Raw genomic sequence first — 20,035 nt, forward strand, 5'->3', positions numbered from 1 at the left:
GCCGCAGATGGGTCAGGACCTGGGGGATGCAGCCTGGGCTTCCCACTCTTGCCAGCTGGTGAAGGAAAGCAAAGATAATCACAGGACCAAAAACATGACAACAGTGTGGTGGTCATCAGCAGGATGGATTCCTTGTCAGCCTCGAAGGTGATGTGTAGGCTGTGGCATGTGTCAACAGTAGGTCTCACCCAGCTACTCACTGAGCCTGTATGCACTTCCAGCACCCCTGGTTCATTGCCTTGTCTGTCCTTCTTGGACTCAGCATGTTCTTGCTGTGGCAGGGTCATGGGATTATTGATTATTTGGGTTTTAGTTAATTACTGATGACTTCAACTTCTTATTCTTAGCAGTATCTGGTGAGCTCTCTTGGCAAACCCAGTAGACAGTGTGTAATGCTGTCTTTATGCATGTTTTTCTCTTCAATTACTTTAAAACCACAGTTTCCACTTTTCTTTCACACAGAGTATTTCCAGATTAAAAGCTTTATGGGATGAAAATTAAATGATAAGGTGCTATAAAAGTCTACATCAAGAATCTCAAATGTTTCAGCTCCATTTTTTAATTTTCTTACTCCCCAAGTGACCCAATATATGTCAGTATACACTTCCAGTTTGGTTGCATGGAGAAAATAGCTGAAAAAGTCCTTGTGTGCTTGTGTTCTTAATCCCTTGTTCAGAAACTTACAAAAGTGGCCCCATAAGTTCTGTGGTATAGCGTAAAAAACCGAAGCAAAATGCAACCAAATAATTTTGGCAGTTGAAATGGAGAAACTAAAAATAATTTAATCTGCAGTGTGAACATAGTTTCATATTTATACTAGCATCTGGCCTCAGGAATTGAATACTCCATTCTTTAAATAGCTTCACTCTGGCTCTTGAATGCTTTGTGACTAGAACATTACCCTACAGTCATACACCTTGTTTACATATTTCTGTTAAAAGGCAAAAGAACTTACAGTACTTCAGTACAGCAGTATGAGTTCCCCCCTCCTCCCTCGCCCTGGAAAAAGAAAGTTAAAAAAAAAAAAACAGCAAAAATGAAAGAGTGGTCTGAAAATGCATTTTAAATTTAGTTCCCTCACTTTGCTGCCGGGTACATATTTTACCATCATTTGTATCAAAAAGTGGAAGAAATATTTCCAAAGAAAACGTGTGCCATTTCAGATGCCCAACAGTAGTCAAACAGAAATTTATGTGCACTTTGTTTTTATGTTTGGTTTTAATCTGGCAAATGTCTTTGTCTTTAAAAATATTTTGCCTGGAAGCAGTGGCTCTTTTTTTTTTTTTCCCCACATGGTAGAAATAAGGAGTGGGCTCTTACAACGGAAATATATTAAAATAACGAAATAAACAGGTAAACACTATAAACGGGTGGCTAATGATTAGCTTCTCACAGTCTATAGGGACAAAGTATCTTTTTATAGTTTTATGACCTGTGCCCAGCCTGACTTCAGGAGGAATTGTATTTTCAGAATTATATATTTGAAACTTCAGCTAAGCTTTACAAATTTAGTAGATCCTTATTTAGTGTCTGTTAGTGAGTGTAAGTCCAGCCTAATATTCCTGCTGCTATATTTTCATTCACGTGTCTTGAGGTGGACCTAGAAGCAGAAGAGAAAATATCCCATTTTTAAACCTTATCCAGAATCCATTTGTATGAGTCACTAAAACAAAATCATAGTGGTTTGGCTAAAAAAGGCTTCATTTCCAAAGGGAGCGTTCATTAAAACACTGGCGCATTTCCCACAGTGTTTCTCAAATGTGTTTTCTTTGTTGTCTCTGTGCTATTGCAAAACATGAAACATGGGGTCCTGTGCTATGTGCCAGGCAGGCTCCTGGTGGTGCAGTGGGCTGGGCTGCTCAAGCAGCAAAGCTCAGCCCCTGGAGTCCTGCTGCCAGCTGCCTCCCTGCCCTCTGCCTGGTTGTGGAGGGAAGCCTTCCAGCTCAGGTAGAGAAGAGCTCTGGGCTGCCTGGTAGTGGTTGGCAGGGTGGTTGAAACTAGATGATCTTTGTGGTCCTTTTCAATCCAGGCCGTTCTATGATTCTGTGATAAGATTCCATGAAGAGTTGAAGGAGCGCTTCTTTTTTTAGGCATAATTTTTCAGGGCTGTACCTTGGGCTTGTGCTTGCTGCTGTGATGCTCAGTAGGAAAACTTCTAGCAGCGTGAGTGGCAGGACGGTGTGTATCCTCATGAGTATTTTTGGGACAGAGAGTTGCTTTGTTTCTCCTACCCAGCTATTATATTCCTCAACAGGAATAGAGCTGCTGGGATCATCATCCCACTCAGTGCTGGGGCAGTCAGTGCCATTTTCTGCAGGTTTCAGGCTGGCTGGGGGACACATGAGAAGCTTGGTGCTGAGGCAGTGCTCCATTGTGGTCTCCAGCTGTGGCTCCGTGGGGGACAGGAAGAGGTGAGGCAGCGTGGAGAGCTGGGGGGAGCACCGCCGGGGGCAGCGTGGGGAAGGTCGTGCGCTCAGTTTTGCCTTAGTGTGTTTAGAACTGGGCCCTCTGGCTTGTGTGCAGTGACTGAATGGCCCAGGATTTTGCCTTCAGTGATTTCAGATGCCATGCAATTCCAAGGCACGCAGCATGTGATTTATTGGGTAAAGCCTATTTAATATCTTAAAAGCATAGGGTAGGAGATCAGATGTGAACGTAACAGCCTTAAAATATATTCCCTGACAACATACTTAAGAACATTTGGGTCTAAATGAAATTTACAGGAAATGAGGCCAATTTCGTCCCCGCTATTTTGGAGGCGGGGACTGCAGGAGAAAAGAGAGAGCATGGACAAGAATTTGTGTGTTTGATAACATAAGTCCATCATATTGGCACAAATGGAGTAGGAGCATTTTTCATCTGTTGTGGCAGAAAAGGTAGTGGTTGTTCCTCTGCCTCATTGGCAGTTTTTTAACTGATCACACATTCACAAATACATATAAATGAATATGAAAAGTCTTTTCCTCATTTCTGGCCAACTGAGCAGGGTGTTTGTACACATCAGTATCTCATGGCTTCCTCTGTCAGCCTGGGGAAGCACAAGATGAAGAAAAGCTGCTACTCTGCCCCTCGTCACCTTGCAAAGTCAGCCTAGCAGTTACAAGTGGTTTACCTGCTTTTTATCTGGAGAATGCTTGGTGAGTGTTGTCTCTGGAAGGAGGGACCCTCAAGGAAAGGGAAGAACAGCAGCTGCTAGGAGGATTTCTAATCAAGCTAATGACTAGCCATTGTCTTCCACTGCACAAGACTGTGACAACAGTACGTAGAAATTATATTGTTAGGGCTCCGAAAACATTTTGAGTCCAAAAGCGTCATTCACAAATACTGGGTACATGACAAATTTCTTACTTAAAATTATGGAGCGCTTTTTTGGCAGAAAGTATTTTTTGTTGGGAATGTGACAGAGATTTTGCAAAGTTTTCATTGGGCAAGTAGAAGACTTGGAAAAAAACATGGTTTAGTTTTCTCTCATCTTAACAGTGATTTTGTTGCTTGTGCTTCATATGGTCATCGTATTTCCGTTGTATTTCAAGTTGTTGGGAAATGAAGTCCTGAGCACACGTTGTGCTGAGTATCACAGGTAGAACAAGGCCAGAAAAAGAGTGCTTCTGTACCTGTATATGAGCTCATCTATACAGCTTGTTGGCAAAACTTGGTGGTGCTAAAAAACTTCACTCCAGATCTGTGTTTGCGATGACTTCAGGCCCTTTTAGATCGGTGTTCCTACCTACCTTTGGAAAGCGTAGTTGGCATCAGAAGGAACGTAATTGCTAAAATCCTTTCCAAGGTCAAAAAGTTGAGATGACAATGACTGCTAGGCCATTTGAACCTCAGCCATCCTGCCACAGTGTGTCTGTCCTGATGTGGCTTTAGGTGTTACTGGCTGAATGCTGTACTATTCCCATTGAGCTTAGAGACCTGCAGCAGCAGGGCTTGGCTCAAGGTCCTGTAGCAGAAGCCCACAGAGCAGCAAGGCAGAGCAGCTTCTCTCAGTATCATAGCATGGACTTGGCTGCAAGGTCAGGCGGCAAGCCTGGAGAGTGTTTTTGCAATCACCATGTAACTGACAGAGATAAAGCTTCTCTGTCCTATCAAGTGAAAAGGTGTGGCTTGGCAGTCACAGTGAGGTCCCTGCTGTGACACATGCTGCCTTCATCAAGTAAAGAACAATTATTTGCCCTTCTGCTAACTGCAGCTTTTCCAGACTTTACTCTGGACACATCCGTCCCAGGTTCTCAAAGCCTTCTGCTATTTCAGGCTTGAATTGCTGGTGGCTGTGGTGTCCCCAGGCTGTCCTGGTACCAGCACAGGAAAAGGCAGCACGTGGGCCAGGAGTGAAATGCTCTGTGTATCTCGGAGATCCCCATCTCACTTAGGTCTGGCATAAATGTGTGCTGCAGTTCATTGAGCTGATGACCACAAACCCCGTAGTTCCCAGGAGATAAACAACTGCTCCTGTGCATGTTCCCTTTTTCTTGGGTGCCATGGGTATCTGTGCATCAGTGTTGCACTGACAGGACTGACTAGACCAGGAAAATGTTATGGGCCATTAAACAAACAAGAAACCCCACCTTCATTTTATTGAAGGTACATACAAATCTCATCAGTTTCCTTCTTTACAGCTAGTTGACTCAAGGATTTGTGTGAAAGATCAGGTTGCTAGCTCACAGAAGTTAGCTGGCTTCAAGCAGCTGCAGACTGGTTTTCTCATGCCACCAGCCTGTTGCACTCCCAGAAAGTGAAAGTTTGAAGCCTGACCTGAGTCTGGTTTCTTGCACACGAGATCATTTGCCACCCGTGGCCTAGAAACCAACAATGAATGTATAAATTGCAGGTCAGAAGAAAATTCTGAATTGACTGTAAGGTGAATGGAAGTTAAATAATTCCCTGAACTTCAACTGAGAAAAGAAGAAAAGATCACTGAATTCTAAAGCAGACTTCAATATAGACAAAGAAAATGTTATTTTAGTATAGATTAAACTTCTGACTAAGATATAGAGGGATTATTGTGTCTGTTTCAGATGTAATTTCATGCCTGAGAATTTACATTGAAGGAAAACTGGTCTGGAACACATTAGTAAGGGCCCTGTTTTGCTGTCAGTTTAATTAAATGGAAACTGCTGGCAAGGAGACTGGAGTGGGTTTATAGAAGCAATACTATTTTGAATGTTGGAACAGGAAACTGTTAGGTCTTCCAGTTTGTAAGGGACACAAAAATGAAACCTGTGATTCATTCTTGTTTACAAACTCCCCAGCTAATATACAATAACCTTAGTGATAAATTAACTGCAATTACACATTATATGTCGAAGGCTTCACAATGGCTGCAGACTTTGTAGTTACGAAAACCGTGACCTTTGACGGAGAGGTTAGAACATGAAGTTTTTCCAAACAGCGAGTAGATCTTCGAAAGTATTCACTTTTCCTTTCCTGTTTCATGTGAGTAGATTGACAAGATGTGCAGTGGGTGTTCTGTTTGCTTGCCACAAGATTGTTGTCAGGCAGAAAGCCCCCAAAACAAAAAAGCCCGCCCTTCGGGAACATTGATTTATCTGTTAACTGTGTCTGGCATGCTGCCTTTTGGCTTTGATTTCAGAGAGAAACATATTTGGTTACTTTAATAGGCAAAAGCACTGAACCTGACTTGTAGGGAAAAAAATTGTTTTCTTTCCCTTTTTCAGTTTTGTTTACCGTATTCTGACATTCTGCATTGTAACTGTACAACGATTCCAAGCTGGAGTACAGGAAAGTAGGGCTGGATCTCAGACTCCATCGGCCTCATTTTTAGAGAGCCAGCTTTTCTGGGTGACTCAGTGGGACTGAAAATGAATGTTTATGCTGCTTAATAGCCACTCTGTGACACCGGCTCTGATGATATCAAATGTTTTTTTGTTTTCAAAAATTGTTCGTATCCCTTATTTATATATCTCCTTTTTAGTTACATTTGTTTTTCTTTTAGAAGTTTTTCCTGAGGTTATGAGTTGTTTTACCCCCTGCCCCTAGATCTTTTGTTCACTCTTTTTTACTTCTTGTAGTGTATTTAAAGAAAACGGGGTTTTCTTCTGCTTACTTTGGAAATTCAGATCTTACCTATTTTCAGTTGTGTTTCCAATTCATGATGTCCCAGCGTGTGAGAGTGAAAGCTGAGTATTTGAGAAAGTGAGGTTTTTAATCACCTTCCAGTCACTGTGTCATATTTACTGTGTGTGCTTAGTTGTCTGTGATGGAACTGTGAGTAGGTGTGTATATACAACAGGCGTGTGTGTTGCTGAGCTCTGCTAGTCAGAAAGCGTTTGGCCAAGGGAGCATCTTTGTGAAAGACTGTGTGTTCTTCACATAAGTATCAAAAGCAACAGAGTACAGTGTTTGAGATCTGTGGAGATCACAAGAAAAATAAAGGGAGCGAGAGATTTAAAAGCAGCAAGAAGAACAGAACAGGAAAGATTATGGAGATCTCCGTCCCTGTGAATTCGATGTTGTTTTTCAGTGAAGCTGTGGGAGGAATCCATGTTTTAATATTAACTTCAGTCATGCTGTAGCCCAGTGCCTCCAGTGAGCCTGAAATTCGGCATGGCTGGCAGGGGGGCAGGGATGAGATTTGGAGAGCCCTTGTGTAATGCGAGGTACTGAGAGGGAAGAAGGGCCGCAGCCCACTTCAGGGATTTTGCCTGTCGAAGAACCAGGGCGCAGTCTGCCTCGATGCTGTGGCTGCTGTGGGAAGGCTGTGGGGCAGCGAGCTGCTTTGGGTGCCTGTCCAGGCTGTGTGGAGAGAAAGGCTTGCTTGGCTGGAGTGGTGGCGAGAGCTAAGGCCACCAAAGCTCTCTGATCTCTAGAAAGTGCAGTGAGAGTCTCTACCAGCTAGTTTATTTTAATTTTTCTTTTTTTGCTCTGCTTCATGACAGTACTTCAAATAATTACGTTGATTTATGATTACAGGTATTTTAAAGCTGTAGTATGCTGTAACAAAGCGATGCCAGCTTATTGTTTCTGGCCCTATGCAATTATACAATTGAGTTTAGGCATGTAATAATGTTATAACCGAAATATCCATCATGATGGATTGAATTTCACGAAGTACAATACAAGAATATTTATAGCTCCATTCTTAAAGCTGCTTTTGGGTCAGAATATGCCTCCTTGGTACAGCCTTTAAAGACTTGGAAAAGCCTAAAACTTTTCTCATTCTGGCCCCAAAGCTACCACAGCGCTGTGCCTACAAGGGGGAGCGTGCGTGTAGCTGATGGTAAACAGAATATGATAGAATAGAGTAATTATTTCCGCTAGAAAATGAGGATCCGGCATTATTTGTACAGTAACACAAAGTCATTATTTGGCTATGCCGCTGTAATGAAACAATAAAGATCATGCTTAATGTAAGTATCGTCTCCCGAGAGACTTCTTGTTCTCTTTCTAGCATTTTGGCTATTAAAACGCATTTAGATTGCTGGGTCTCATTTCCCACTGCTTTGCAGAGAGCGGAGTGGGCAGAGCCTCCCCTCCTCCCGGCTCTGTTTGAATGTAGACCTTTGGCATTCCAGAAATCTGACCTTGTTTGTAGGGAACGGCTCATTTTTCTATAATGTAATATGAAGCACTCTTGTGTTTTGATTCCATGAAGTAGAGAGTTTAATGTTCCAGCTTGCCGTGATAAGGATACGATCTGGCCAAGATAGAAACACTAAAGGAAATTAGCTATTGTACTGTTCTTTAACATATTGTTTGTGTAGCAGTTTCATTTAGAATAATTTTGAATAATCTCGGAGTACCTTTTAAAAAGAGATTTTCTTTTGTTTCTTTCTTGGCCCGGATAAAAAGTGCGGCTTTAAGATATTTCTCCTAAAATAAATTTCAGGCCGCCTCATTTATAGTCAGCATGCCTTGATTACTTGCAGACATACTGGAAATTTACATGCGCTTTTCTCCATTATAAAACACTGATCTGTTCAGATCATTAGCTCCCTCATGACTAGCGCTTGGCAGCAAGCCAAGGCAGGCTAAATCTGGAGCTGTAAATCGTGAGTTGAAATAGCAGAAAGTGGATTTGTAACTTAAAAAGTGTAAACAGTTTGGAAAATGAAGTAATTTTAGAGTATGATTGATTGCCTTAAGATTGCACTTTAAATTAGCCTAGGGTCTCCAATGCAGATATGTGCACTAACTGCTTATTATGTATTTTCACTTTTCTTCAGAACAATAGAGTTGTTGGTAGGCTTCTAAACAATGTATGCTTCTCCTAGAGTGACCTTTGAGGAAATGAATAGTTTTATTGTGTGTCCATTACTTTGCCTGGAACAACATTTTTGAGTTATTAATTTGCCGTGGTCTATAAATAAAGGAATCAAAATGCAAAGCAGCTGCGTTATACTGCATGTAGTTCATCAGCCTGGTGCTTAAACATCACCATTTAAGATTGATAATGTACCGCATAAATAATTTTTTTCCCTCTGGTAAATTAGTAATGTTTTGCATAGCCGATAGTTGCTGGAGATTGGTCCTTGAGCACCGTGGAAGCAAAAATTAAGGTTTTCTTTTTTTTTTAAGCTGAAGTGATGAGTGACTGCTGTGGGTGCTGACACTGTGCGTTCCTTTTTTCAAAGACTTACCTGTACACATCCTGTGGAGCTCTGTCTGTGTTAACTCATGGCTACGCTAGAAATTAAGAACCTAAAACCATTTATCTGACATTAGTGGTAGTCACAAGTCACAATAAACAGCCCGCAGTGCTTGAATGGAGTATGTAGCAAAAACTCCTACGTTTTCGTATCAAAGTGTTTTTCATCTCGCCTTGCCCTAGATTTGATGTCTGGCACTCAGTAGATACCAGGCTCTGTTTCATCATTCTTCTGGAAGCTCCCTTCCCAGAGAGTGTTTCTCCCAGGCTGCCACCCCTCTCTGATGTTCCTTCCCCTCTCAGCCCACATTAGAAGTGAAGATTTTGCCCTTGCATCGGTGAAGGAGCACCGGTGAGCGGTCCGAGCCCAGGTCTGGGAGCCAGGCCTGCCGAGACTGAAGCTCTGTGACTCATTCGGTGGCCTTAAGCAAGTCAGAACATCTCTAGGGAGGTTATTTCATATGTAAAACAGAAGAAATAATACTTATCTATCTACCTGCCTCATAGGAATGCCCTGAGGACTAATTAGCGTCCATTAAGAGCTTTGAAACAGACAGTGCTATCTATTATTAGAGCACGCTCCAGACTAGCAGATAGTATGTTGGGATTGTTTCCTACTTCGAGCCTTCATCTCTGCTGGGTGTCGGACCAGAGCCCGTCGGGAGCAGAGCATGAGCCACTGGTGCTTTTGGGAACGTTGGCAGCCCTGTGCGGGCCCTTCCTGGGCAGATTCACTGGAGACTTCTGCTCTCGCTGAAAACTTGGAAAGAGTCTGCCTAGAGAAAGGAGTGGGAGGATACTTACTTGTTCTACTCAGCTCATAGGCATAACTTGTCCTGAAATCCTTTCTCACCCTGCCTCCACCTGAGGCCTCTTCAGATAATTCAGGTAGCGTGGCTTCTCTCTCTCACCAGGAGCTGCTTCCTGGACCTGCAGGAGAGGAAGAGAGGTGCAGTGCTAGTTCCCAGGAGGAGCACGGGCTGGGCTGGGCTGGGCTGGCAGGTTCACATTGCAGGCAGCCTTACTTGTTCAGGAGGCTGTTCCACTTTCTTGAGGAGCAAATGCTTCTCTTTGTCTGTTCCTTCTCTCCACTACTAGATAGCAACTCCTGTGCAAAGTCCTTATAATGAAAATCTGGGGCTGGGGCATCAAACCATGCAGGTGTGTGTCTACTGACGGCTGGTAGCCTTTCCTCCACCGAGCGAGGAGGGTGCTCATCTGACCGGCAGCTCCTTTTGTTCTCGAGTGCATCTTCTCTCACCATAAACTTTTCTACCTCTCTTCCAGATGCCTTAATAGCCTAGTTCAAAGGGCCCAGCCCTCTTCCCACTGAAGCCCACAAGCCCGCTCTTTCTTCCAGTGAGACTAGGACTCCATCCAAGTTGACTTGAGAAAACCTTAATTTCTCTCTGTTTGCTCCTCACACGTCTCTCAGGCCATGAGTAATGTGCAAGGAGACGGGAAAACCTGTGTGAAATTTTCCAAGGGAATTTTCTATGTTTTAATAACATTAATGAAATTACTTAACACTTCATCAGATTTTGCAGCTTTATGGTGTTGGGATTTCGATAGCTCCCTGCTTGGGTGCTCTGACTTCTCAGCACCAGAAGGTGTTCCCCTCAGAAATAGGACTGCGAGTTGTTAGGAGCGTTTGGTCCGACGACGGCTGTTGAGTCTTGTGGAGACCTTTTTGGCCCGATGTCAGTAGGCACTGAGGTGGGAGGTGAGGCTGTGCGAGGTGCTGAGGAGCTATGTCAGCGGCCAGGAGCTGGGCAGCTCCCCACCAGCCTTTCTCAACGCTGACCCTTGTGCTGATCTGCCCTGGTTGCGTGGCAGTGAGGTTATCTTGATAACAGGTACATACTGCATTGTGATGAGAAAAAGGACTGTGAATTCTTGGAAAAAATACATGGAGGTAGCATTTTCTGTAACCACAGCGTGCTTTTTTCTAAGAAACAGCAGCATGCTAATTCAAATTCTGTGCCGCTCTCGGGTTTAAGCATCATTACACCGCAGATGATAACTTAAGTTTATCTGTAAAATTCTTTAACTATGTTTTTTTGTTTCCCAGCTTGACTTCTTTTGCTCTTCCTGCCTTTGATTGACTTCCAAAAAAGTTATTAACATGTTGCAAAACAAATACAAGGGGCTGCTGAAGCTTATTAAAAATGGTTTCTTTTGTTCATATCTGGCAGTTGACAAATTGTCTTGTGCTCTATCTTACCTGCTCCAGTGTGAAAGGTTACGTGAGAAAATGGCTGCAAATAAATTGCCATTGAATGTTGTCGAAGACTAAGCATACTGCTTCTCTATTAAAGACCTCTTTTAAAGCTCGCTATTCAGGCTCCCCCCTGCATGTCTCTCTAACACTTGTCTGTTATATTATGTTTGGCACAGAAGGAAACATTAAATAGAAAAGAAACGTCTGACTGTGGTGTTTCTAGACCCTATTATCCCTCTGTCAAATGTCCACATGAGAAGGGTACAATTTTTGTCCATATTGATGATGATTTCTGAGGGTTTTACTAACTGTCTTCGGAGGGAATTGCTAGAAACAAACGAAATTGGAAAGCACATTTTTGCAGCTTTGGAAATCTTACTTAAATCAGTGTAATGAGACTCAGTCAGTAAAATGTAATTATTCTCACTTCTCCATGTGTCAAAGAAATCAGCAGTATGGTTAGGGAGCGGAGGGTTACAGTGAGCTTGTTATTTTTATATGGAGCCAGATACCACTTGTGTGTAGTACATGGTAAATAGTAGATAATGCAGTTTTTATGTGTACTAAATACCCGGCAAGAATTAACGGGGTTGTTACTTCATTAAGGGTTTCAAAGAGGGCATAAATGTCAGAAGCAGAGCTGCACTCTTTAAATCACCGGACCTGTTCCGCCCTCCGCCCCGTGTGTCATGGCCCTGGGACCAGCAGTCTGCCGCTGCTGTTCTGAGAAGGGCAGAGCTCTTCTGAGTTTGGAGGATGATGGTGGAAGGCGCTGTGTGGAACATGGAGATAAGGCTTTTGACCTGTGCATTTGGAGGCAATGGAAAATGAAGGCGATGGATTCTGCCCGTGGAAGGGGTGGTGTGACAGTCCCATAGGAGGTGGGCTGTGTCGTGCACTTCTCTCATTTCTGTGTGAATGGTGCGTGAAGGAGGAGAGAGGAGATGACAGGAGACCCGTTACTCTGATACTAAGCCCAGGAACTTAGCTTAACTCTCAGTGGATTCCCATGTCTTTCAATTTTACATTCCTTAGCATTTTCCAAGCAAGGATGGATCTGCTGTGGACCTCTTCACTTCCTCAGCACAGAAGGCAAGGAACAGAACACAAGTTTAGAAATCATCAGTCTGGAAAGTATCGTCAGAGAAAAATATTCTTTCTTGAGTGCTGGCTTAGGGAACCTGTTACTGCCTTTGTTTTGTTGTTCCAGTGGTTAATTATCATCCCTGTAAAACAGTGGGTGCATCTTTTGCCAGTAGCTCCAGTTGCCCATTTCTCTGCAAGTGTAGAGTTTTTCTGTCCACAGTGTTTTCCCTGCACAATGCTGTGCTTCACAAGAAAGAAGACCAGGACACATAATCATAGCTGTCATAGAAAAGATGAAGAGAAGGTGTAGGAGAAGTCCCTGGTTGTAAACTTGCTCATGAGAACTCTTCAGGGAGTGTAGAGCTGCAGCCATAGCGGCAGTGCAGTACTTGTACTTGTTGTACTCTCTTGCTTGAGTATTTTCAGGAGCAGGTTTGCATGAGAGTAGTGAAGCATAGTACAGTGGTATGTTGGATGGTGTTCAGAGATTGCTGAAAACGGTGCATTAAATAGCACTTTGAATTGCAAAGTGCTGGTTCAGTTTTGTCTATGAGAATGATAACACTTATTATCTGATTGTTCCCTGTGCAAATCTCACCTCAGGAAAATTAAATTATGTTTGAATGCAGCTAAAGGAACATATATTATTATTTTCTTTCGTCGTTAGAAGGGATTTTTACTGTTTGTTTGTTAAAACTGAAGCAGCTGCCATATTTGGTTCTTCGATGATTTAAAAGCAAATAGGGAGGCAGAGCCATTTACAGTACAGTTGGCTTGTTTAATGTGATTTAATTCCTCTTCTTGGCTTCGTCATGTTACCAAATTATGTTTTGAGCTCCCCTCCCCTTTTTAATTCTTTCTCCTTTTTGTTATCAGCAGAATTGAAGCTGCTTATCAGTAACCACGACAACCAGGATAAATACTTGTTTTAAAGCTGATGCACATTCAACCTGAATGGTCCACACAACCCAGAACATTCAAGAGGACAGGCAGCATGTGCTTCCTTCTATAACCAGTCTCCCCCTTCCCCCTTCTCCACCTGCTTTAGAAAGCTAATAGGGTAGTGTAAAACCATCAGAGTCATTCTCCATAGTGGTCTGTGGCTGTTTGGCCATGGGCTGACCTGCTCATGTGCCCTGAGGAACAAGCAGGGAGGGAGATGTGGGTGATGAAGAAGAGAGAGGTTCTCAGGGCCCAGCCCTGACCTCAGCCATGTCCCTGGCACTGTTCCCCTCCTGCTCCAGCTGCTGTCATTGCACTCAGCTGTGGCTCAGCACCACGAACCTCTGTGGGTGATCCTGGCCAGGCAGCAGCCCAGGATGCTGCTGGCCTGAAGGAGTGTCTGAGGTGGGCAGGCAGGGCAGAGGGGAGCAGTGGCAGAGATGCCTCAGCACAGAGCTTCACCTGGTCCTTGCCCTGCTCCTGTGGAGGCAGGAAGCTGGGATGGTTGCTTCCCTTTCGAGGAAACTTAGGAAAACTCTCCTTACCCAGAAATCCTTGCTAGTGAGGACTTCTGCTGGCTGTTTGCTGTCTCCGTTGCTCTCTAAGTTGCTTGATGTTGTGGAATAAATCCTTTAAGCTCTCTCTGTCTCAGTTTCTCTCCCTGTGTAATGGGGATAATAATTTTTACTCATCTCCATAAAGCAGTCTGAGGGCTGTGGATGGAAGGGTTATATAAAGCTGGAAATGACGATTGTCAGTCAGTCTTCTTTGGAGCCTGGAAACACCTCATAAACCTGCTTCCTATGGCACAGGAGGGCCTGGGGAGTGCAGAGCAGGAGCCGCAGTTATGCGGAGCTGAGTATTGCATCGGGGTATGGAAGAGGGCACTGAACATCCGTCTGGAAACTTTATTAAATTTCTTTTGTCTTCTTCAAAGTCAGACTTAGGGTTTAAACTCAAAGTGATTTGATGGGATAAATATTATGGAAGATTTAATTATATGGACCTACTGTCAGTCATTGATGAACATGCCCTGTTTTGTCCCCACTAAGTAGGACTAGAACAAATCCAGTCCAAATCACTGAATGTAAAATGTTCTTCAGTCGTGTGCTTTACATACATATGAGATGTTGCTGTCTTTTTCTTTTTTTTTTTTTAATTAATGACTGCATTGCTGTTGGGTGGAACAGTAGTTAAAATCTCCAGTAGGTTTGTAAGTCCTCTCTTTCAAATGTTACACTAATCTTAGGAATTCTCTGAACGACTGCTGCTCTTCTGGCTCTGTGACAGAAAACAGAGAGCTGGGGAAGTGGCACAAAATTCTCAGAATTAGCTCTGACTCCTCCTTACAAGGGAAGAAATATCTGATACATGCAGGAAGGCTGCCTCTGGTATTCTTTGTATTGGCAAAATAGCTTTTGCCTTTTGATCAATATGAAAGCAAAATCAGGCAGGCAGACGTCCATGTAAGAATTACAGGCAACTTGTTAACATCATCATTATCTGGTAAACATAAATGTAATCACTGTGTTCCATATCCTGCAACACGTTGCCTTTGTTCTTGATTGCATTAGCATTCAAATAGAGGGGGGTTCTCAAAGCAAGCGGAGTGGGTCGTGCTAACAAAGCAGTATCCCTGTTGTGTCAATAATTTACTCAGAGTGTTTTAAACCCAAAAACACAGATTTTCAGTCCCATGTCACAGGGGTAAATCATTACTGTATTTGTCTTTATCTATGAGAGAAATATGATTTTCAGATTAATATTTTTAGATCTTGTAGCTAATTAGCCAGCCAAGGCACACCAAGTGGCATTGCTACAGTGAACAGGGATTGTGGGAATGAAAAGACAGGTGACTTGGAGGAGCTGCATTTGATAAGTCCTCCTGATCCCCAAGGAAAGAGGAGCTCAGTGTGCCAGAGCACTCGGGAGTGGTTTTTTGGTGGATTCCTGCTGCAGCTTTTAGCCTTGCCTCTATGTAGAGGACTAGATATTTGAGGTGGTCAAGCAAGGAGCCTGCCGTAATGCAGTCTTGGAGGTTATTTCTTTGGGGAACAGTCCTCAGTACTCAGAGGAGTGTCCAGAGAAGTAGGTGACAGTTGGCATTGCTTCTCAGCTAGATGCAGTGTCTGGGCAATTATAGGGGTTATTTGGCAGGTTTGAGGCTGGAGGGTGATCTGCAAAGGTGTTCTCATTTTGAGATTTGTCTTAAAGGTTTTTAAGTCATAAAGACAGAGTTTCTTCTTCCTTCTGGTATTCTTGCAGTGTTCTGCTAATTCTATTGCTCTTGAATTTTTTGAGGGAACTGGGTTGTGCAGTAAGCTTGGTCTGCCTGCTGGCAAGCTGTGCTGTGGCCTTTGGGATGTTAGTAGAACAGGCGTGCTTGAGATGCTCCCATCCAACCTGCTGCTGTTGCTTTTAGCTGTGCACAGGTTGAATATGAGAAAAAATTTATTGTCAGAGAATGGTAATGCATTGAAACAGGCTGCACAGGAAGGTGGAGGACTTTGAAGAAAAGGGTAGATATGGCTCTTAGAGACGTGGTTTAGTGGGCATGGTGGTAATGGATTGATGGTTTGACTAGATAATCTTAGAGGCCTTTTTAAATTTGAATGGTTTTATGTTTCTGTGATCCTCATCTCATCTCCCTGTGTTCTCGTGCTCATCCTGCAGGATGTCATAGCCAAAGGATTGGAATGGGGGAAGGAGAACTGGGTCTGTCTTAAGTGCTAAAGAGCAGAAGTCTTCAATCACAGATGATCTCAGCATTTTTATTTCTTGGTGGTGAACATGCCTCCTGGGAGGGGATGTTCTAGCATGCATTTGAACCATTGCTTTGGCATAGGGCAGCTGCATTGGTGGCATTCATGTCAGTCATGTGATCTGCAGGCCCAGTCTCTGGACTGAGCTAGTCATCATCGATGACAAGGCAGTAGTAACTCCAGAGAGTGAAAGGATCTGAGCCTTACCACATAACAGGTTGTAAAGAGATCTGTCTGACTGTGAATGGATCTGCATGTTGGTGGTACGCTAAAACTCTGTTATGGAATAAAAAGTGTCTGTATGGAATGAAGTGCATCCCCTCACATGTGCCCCAGTGTGTTGCTGAAGCCCCAGCCTAACCCCGGCTTTGGGGGCAGTGAGCACTGCTCTGAGTGGGCAGGCAACCACTTGCGAGCCCTGGCTGTCGTCATTCAGTACTGCTAGCCCTTGCCATCCCAGTGCCTCCACACAGCCAGATGCACCGTCCCTCCCTCCCTACCTGCTGCATAGCGATGGTATGGCCACACCATGCATACAAGCATGGCAAACTAATTATGATCTGTGTGTCCTGTGGGATGCCCCCTTAGTAGTGGAGCTAATGGAAGACGGCAGAGCGGCTCATACTGCGAGCAGGAGGAAGGCTGATGGACACCACGCTGCTGCTGCCGCCTTCATTTTTGCTCTGCATTCCAAATAACTCCCCTGCTCAATTTGCTACCCACACAGCAAAGCATTGTCCCATTTTATCTGGTTCCCCTGATACTTCCATTGCTTATCATATGAAGATCTGTGTTAACATTTATCAAAACAAATGGCAAGCCTGGGACCTTTTAAGTAGTTTTTTTAGTTAATAAAACCAATCTTCTACTTCTGTTATGTTAAAAGTACATTATCTTTTTATTACAAACTCTCTGCAGCTCAGTCTGTTTTCCTTCTTGGCAATTTCATGACTGCTCTGCTTGATCGCTGTATGGAGAATTACAAAATCATTAAGGGTGGGGCTTTACCAGCTGACTTACAGTACAAGCCATTTCTCAAAATAACCACAACACTGCAACGCTGATGTGTAATTTACGTCACAGTATGTTTTTATGAAATAGTTTGCGGCTTGTTCATTTAGATTTAGAACTGAGTATCTCTTCTCTCGCTTTTTAATCACGAGCTTTCTTCTTTTTTTTTTCTTTCTTTTTTTTTTTTTTTTTTACTTTTTAATATTTTCCACTCCTCGGCTTGGCTGGCCTCCAATTTAACAGCTACAGTCAGGAGGAAAAAAAAAAAAGATTTTTTTTTTCCTTTCGCCTGCAGTTTAACTGCAAGTGTGTTTTCCTCTTTGATGTGTACAATTGTGCTAACTGCCTTGGAAGAGATGGTAGATCTGGGGCAGAATAAATCGCACCGGGTAAAGCAGAGGGTTTATAAAATAGATGCAAAAGTTTGGAATTTCAAACCATAGCAAGCGAATGACGCTATTTAGTCTCCTGCTCTAGTACATTTCCTTTTTAAAAATGACTTTCTGTATAATGTCTTGTAATTAGAACAGGAAATCATTGAGTAACTGGAAGAAGAATAAGAGCACTTAAACTGAAAAGAAAATTACCTTCTGAGAAATTATATTCACAATTTTTTTTTTTCCTCTAAATTTTTTTCTTCACGCTGCGGTGTTGGTAATGATAGTAACAGATGTACGTACTCTTATCTGCATCATTGTTCTGCTGATTTTTTCTGGGAACAGAAAGATGGTTTTCAGTAACACAAAAAATGAATGGACAGAAAATGGGAAATGCCTAATTACAAAAAATATTCCATGTCACAACAGAGTAGCAATTAAATTGAAACTTCAATATAATTATCAATAACAGTCGAGCCTGGAGCCGTGCCAGGCGCGTAAAGTTGCTGCTCAGCCTTTATGTGGTTGCTAGGAGCACGGCGAAAAGTATAAAGCTTCGAGAAAGGAATGTCTAATGTAATAAAGTAACAGAAGGTAGCATAAATCATTGTGAGAGCAGTTCGTATTGACATTATTTTACTTAAATTGGGTTGAAACTAGACATTTAGTCTTACAAGAGGCACAAATTCATATTTCTTCTGAAGAAATAACTCTCTGCTTTCTGGGAAGGAGCGGAGTGTGTGCTTTCCTAACAGAGCTGAATACATATTTGGAGCCTTCTAAGCAAAAATCTTTAAATGTTTGTTTCTGTTGGCATCCAAATGCATTTGCACTAATACGATTAAAGGAACTAAAGGGCAAAATACTTGGCAGATTTTGCAGTTGAGGTAATTAGGTACAGGAAGGAACATGCATAGTTTTTCCATCAAGCTCTATAAAATCATGGTGTGAAGGTCTTTTTAAAGAAAAAAAAAAAAAACACTAGCTGATGTTGGGAGTAGATTATGGCGGTTAGCAATAACATTGTAGTCTGATGTTTCCGAAACAAGCAAACAAAAAGGAGTTACATTTCTGTATTTCTCTGTTCTTTCTGTAAATAGTTCTGGCTCTGGATGGATTTGTTAGGAATGCATGCTTTTAGCAGGCTCTTTTTCTTTCGGGGCTTTTAATTGTCTTGCATTACATATTAAAAATGGTTGTGCTGATTTGAAAAGTCAGTTCTTGCATAGATTCATTGTGTTTGGCATTTCATGCATCTCTTACTTACAAAGACAACTTGAAGAACATGTAATCCAACATAAATGCCAGGCTGTGCCAAATCCCGGCTCTCTTTACCCCTCACAAAGGGAACTGTTGGATTACATCTGTGCATATAGAGGCAGTGCTTGTAACGCAGGGGCGGAACTGCGCGCTGTAATTACAGTTGCTCTGTTTTCAGCTCTGAAATATATAAGTAAATGAAAAATTGACATTGGAGGGGGGTTATTAAAACAAGTAATTACGGTATAAGCATAGGATTAGAGTCATTTCAGTGGAATCTTACAAGCAGCATACTGTAGGTATTATCTTTTACCTTGTTTTCTCTACTGAAGCTACAGAGTGAGACACAGAAATAAAGCACTAAAACCTCAGCCAAATGTTTTTAGAAATCACATTGTTTTTCTGGATTTTAATGAAATGCAATCAACATTTCAATCCTCCTAACAGTAAACTCCTTCTGATCATGTTTACCAAAAATATTCAGCAATATACACTAAGCCCACTGCTAAATGACGTGTTAGATTGTGCTAGAAGAGAAATACTTCTTTGGGCTTGCATTTTATTAGGGATTGGTCTACTTTGATTTCTCATTTCTTGTGTGGGTGTGGCTGAGAAAAAAAGTCTTTGTTCCAGGAGCACTGTTTGTCTTTCACTAAACAAATCTTCAGTTTATTCAGTCTTTATTCATTCTTAGAGTGAGTGAATAAGGAGAGGAAAAAATGCATCATGAAGTGGAGTTGCACAAGCATGGGTAAAAGTGATCCAATGAAAAATTGCATGACTTTAATTTATGCTGTGGGTTTGAGTTAAGATGCTGGTCTGCAGGGTTAGGAAGTTGTACAATACTATGCAGGGTCTTAGAGAAATTTGTCTAGAAAGTAATGGTTTACTACAAAGGCTGATGGAACATACGTTTATGTGCACCCTGTTTAAAAAGCTGACCACATCCTGGCTTGAGAAAAGCGCTGTCAGATCAACAGATTCAGCTCACTGCTATCTACACGGAGGTATAAAGTAGTAATAACGGTCAGGCAGGCATATATGAAACTCTCAGAGGAGCTAAAGGATGGATCATGTGCTTGTTAATTCCTAGAACAGTTTTCCTGATCTGATTTTAGGGTTTGCTAATAAAGAAGAGACTGACCTAATCCCAGGAGCAGTTGTCACGTTGTTTTGGAGGCTCGTGGGACACTTAGTGAAATCGAGGCATGGCCACATCCTTGTGGCTGAACAGAGATATTAGAGCCAGAAATTCCTCTTTCTCAGAGAAGTAACGTAACTGTTGTTTATCACAATGTATTACTCTTACTTTGGTACACAAGTAGTGTATCTCCTCAAAGTCCTGCATTCAGGTGCTGTGCCCATAAAAGCAGGGCTTCCCCAGCCCCTCGGCTGTGCTGAGGTTTTTGCAGCGTCACATTTGTCTGCAGTGGTGACATTCTGGACAATCTGCTTCCATAGACTTCTGAAAATGTAGGCTTTTGTGTGTCAACATTTCCATTGCCTCACGCAAATCAAGACGAGCTGTGCCTTTGTATTTAGCCGGAAAGAGCTGATCTGACATTTCTTTCAATATCTGAAGTGATTTTTACTTTAAGGCTAAGAAAGATGATTTCAGTATTAGTAATGGGATTAAATATTAGACCTTTTGTCTCCATCAGAAGTAGTAGCAGAGTTATTCAGTAATCAGGGTAAGCAGAAAATGTAAGCTGCACTCTCTTGCTTTGTCTTCATTGGCATGCAGGGAAAGGCATGTTCAGCTGCC

The 20,035-nt window shown here is 42.5% G+C and overlaps 1 protein-coding gene across 4 annotated transcripts in view; it reads left to right on the forward strand.

The window, feature by feature from the left end:
* ARID5B (AT-rich interaction domain 5B) overlaps positions 1-20,035 on the forward strand; it is a 108,584-nt gene that overhangs the window by 18,968 nt on the left and 69,581 nt on the right. The window lies entirely within an intron of this gene.

The sequence above is a fragment of the Phasianus colchicus genome, chromosome 8, assembly GCF_987193195.1.
Source record: "Phasianus colchicus chromosome 8, bPhaCol1.hap1.1, whole genome shotgun sequence".
In the NCBI taxonomy this organism is placed as follows: domain Eukaryota; kingdom Metazoa; phylum Chordata; class Aves; order Galliformes; family Phasianidae; genus Phasianus; species Phasianus colchicus.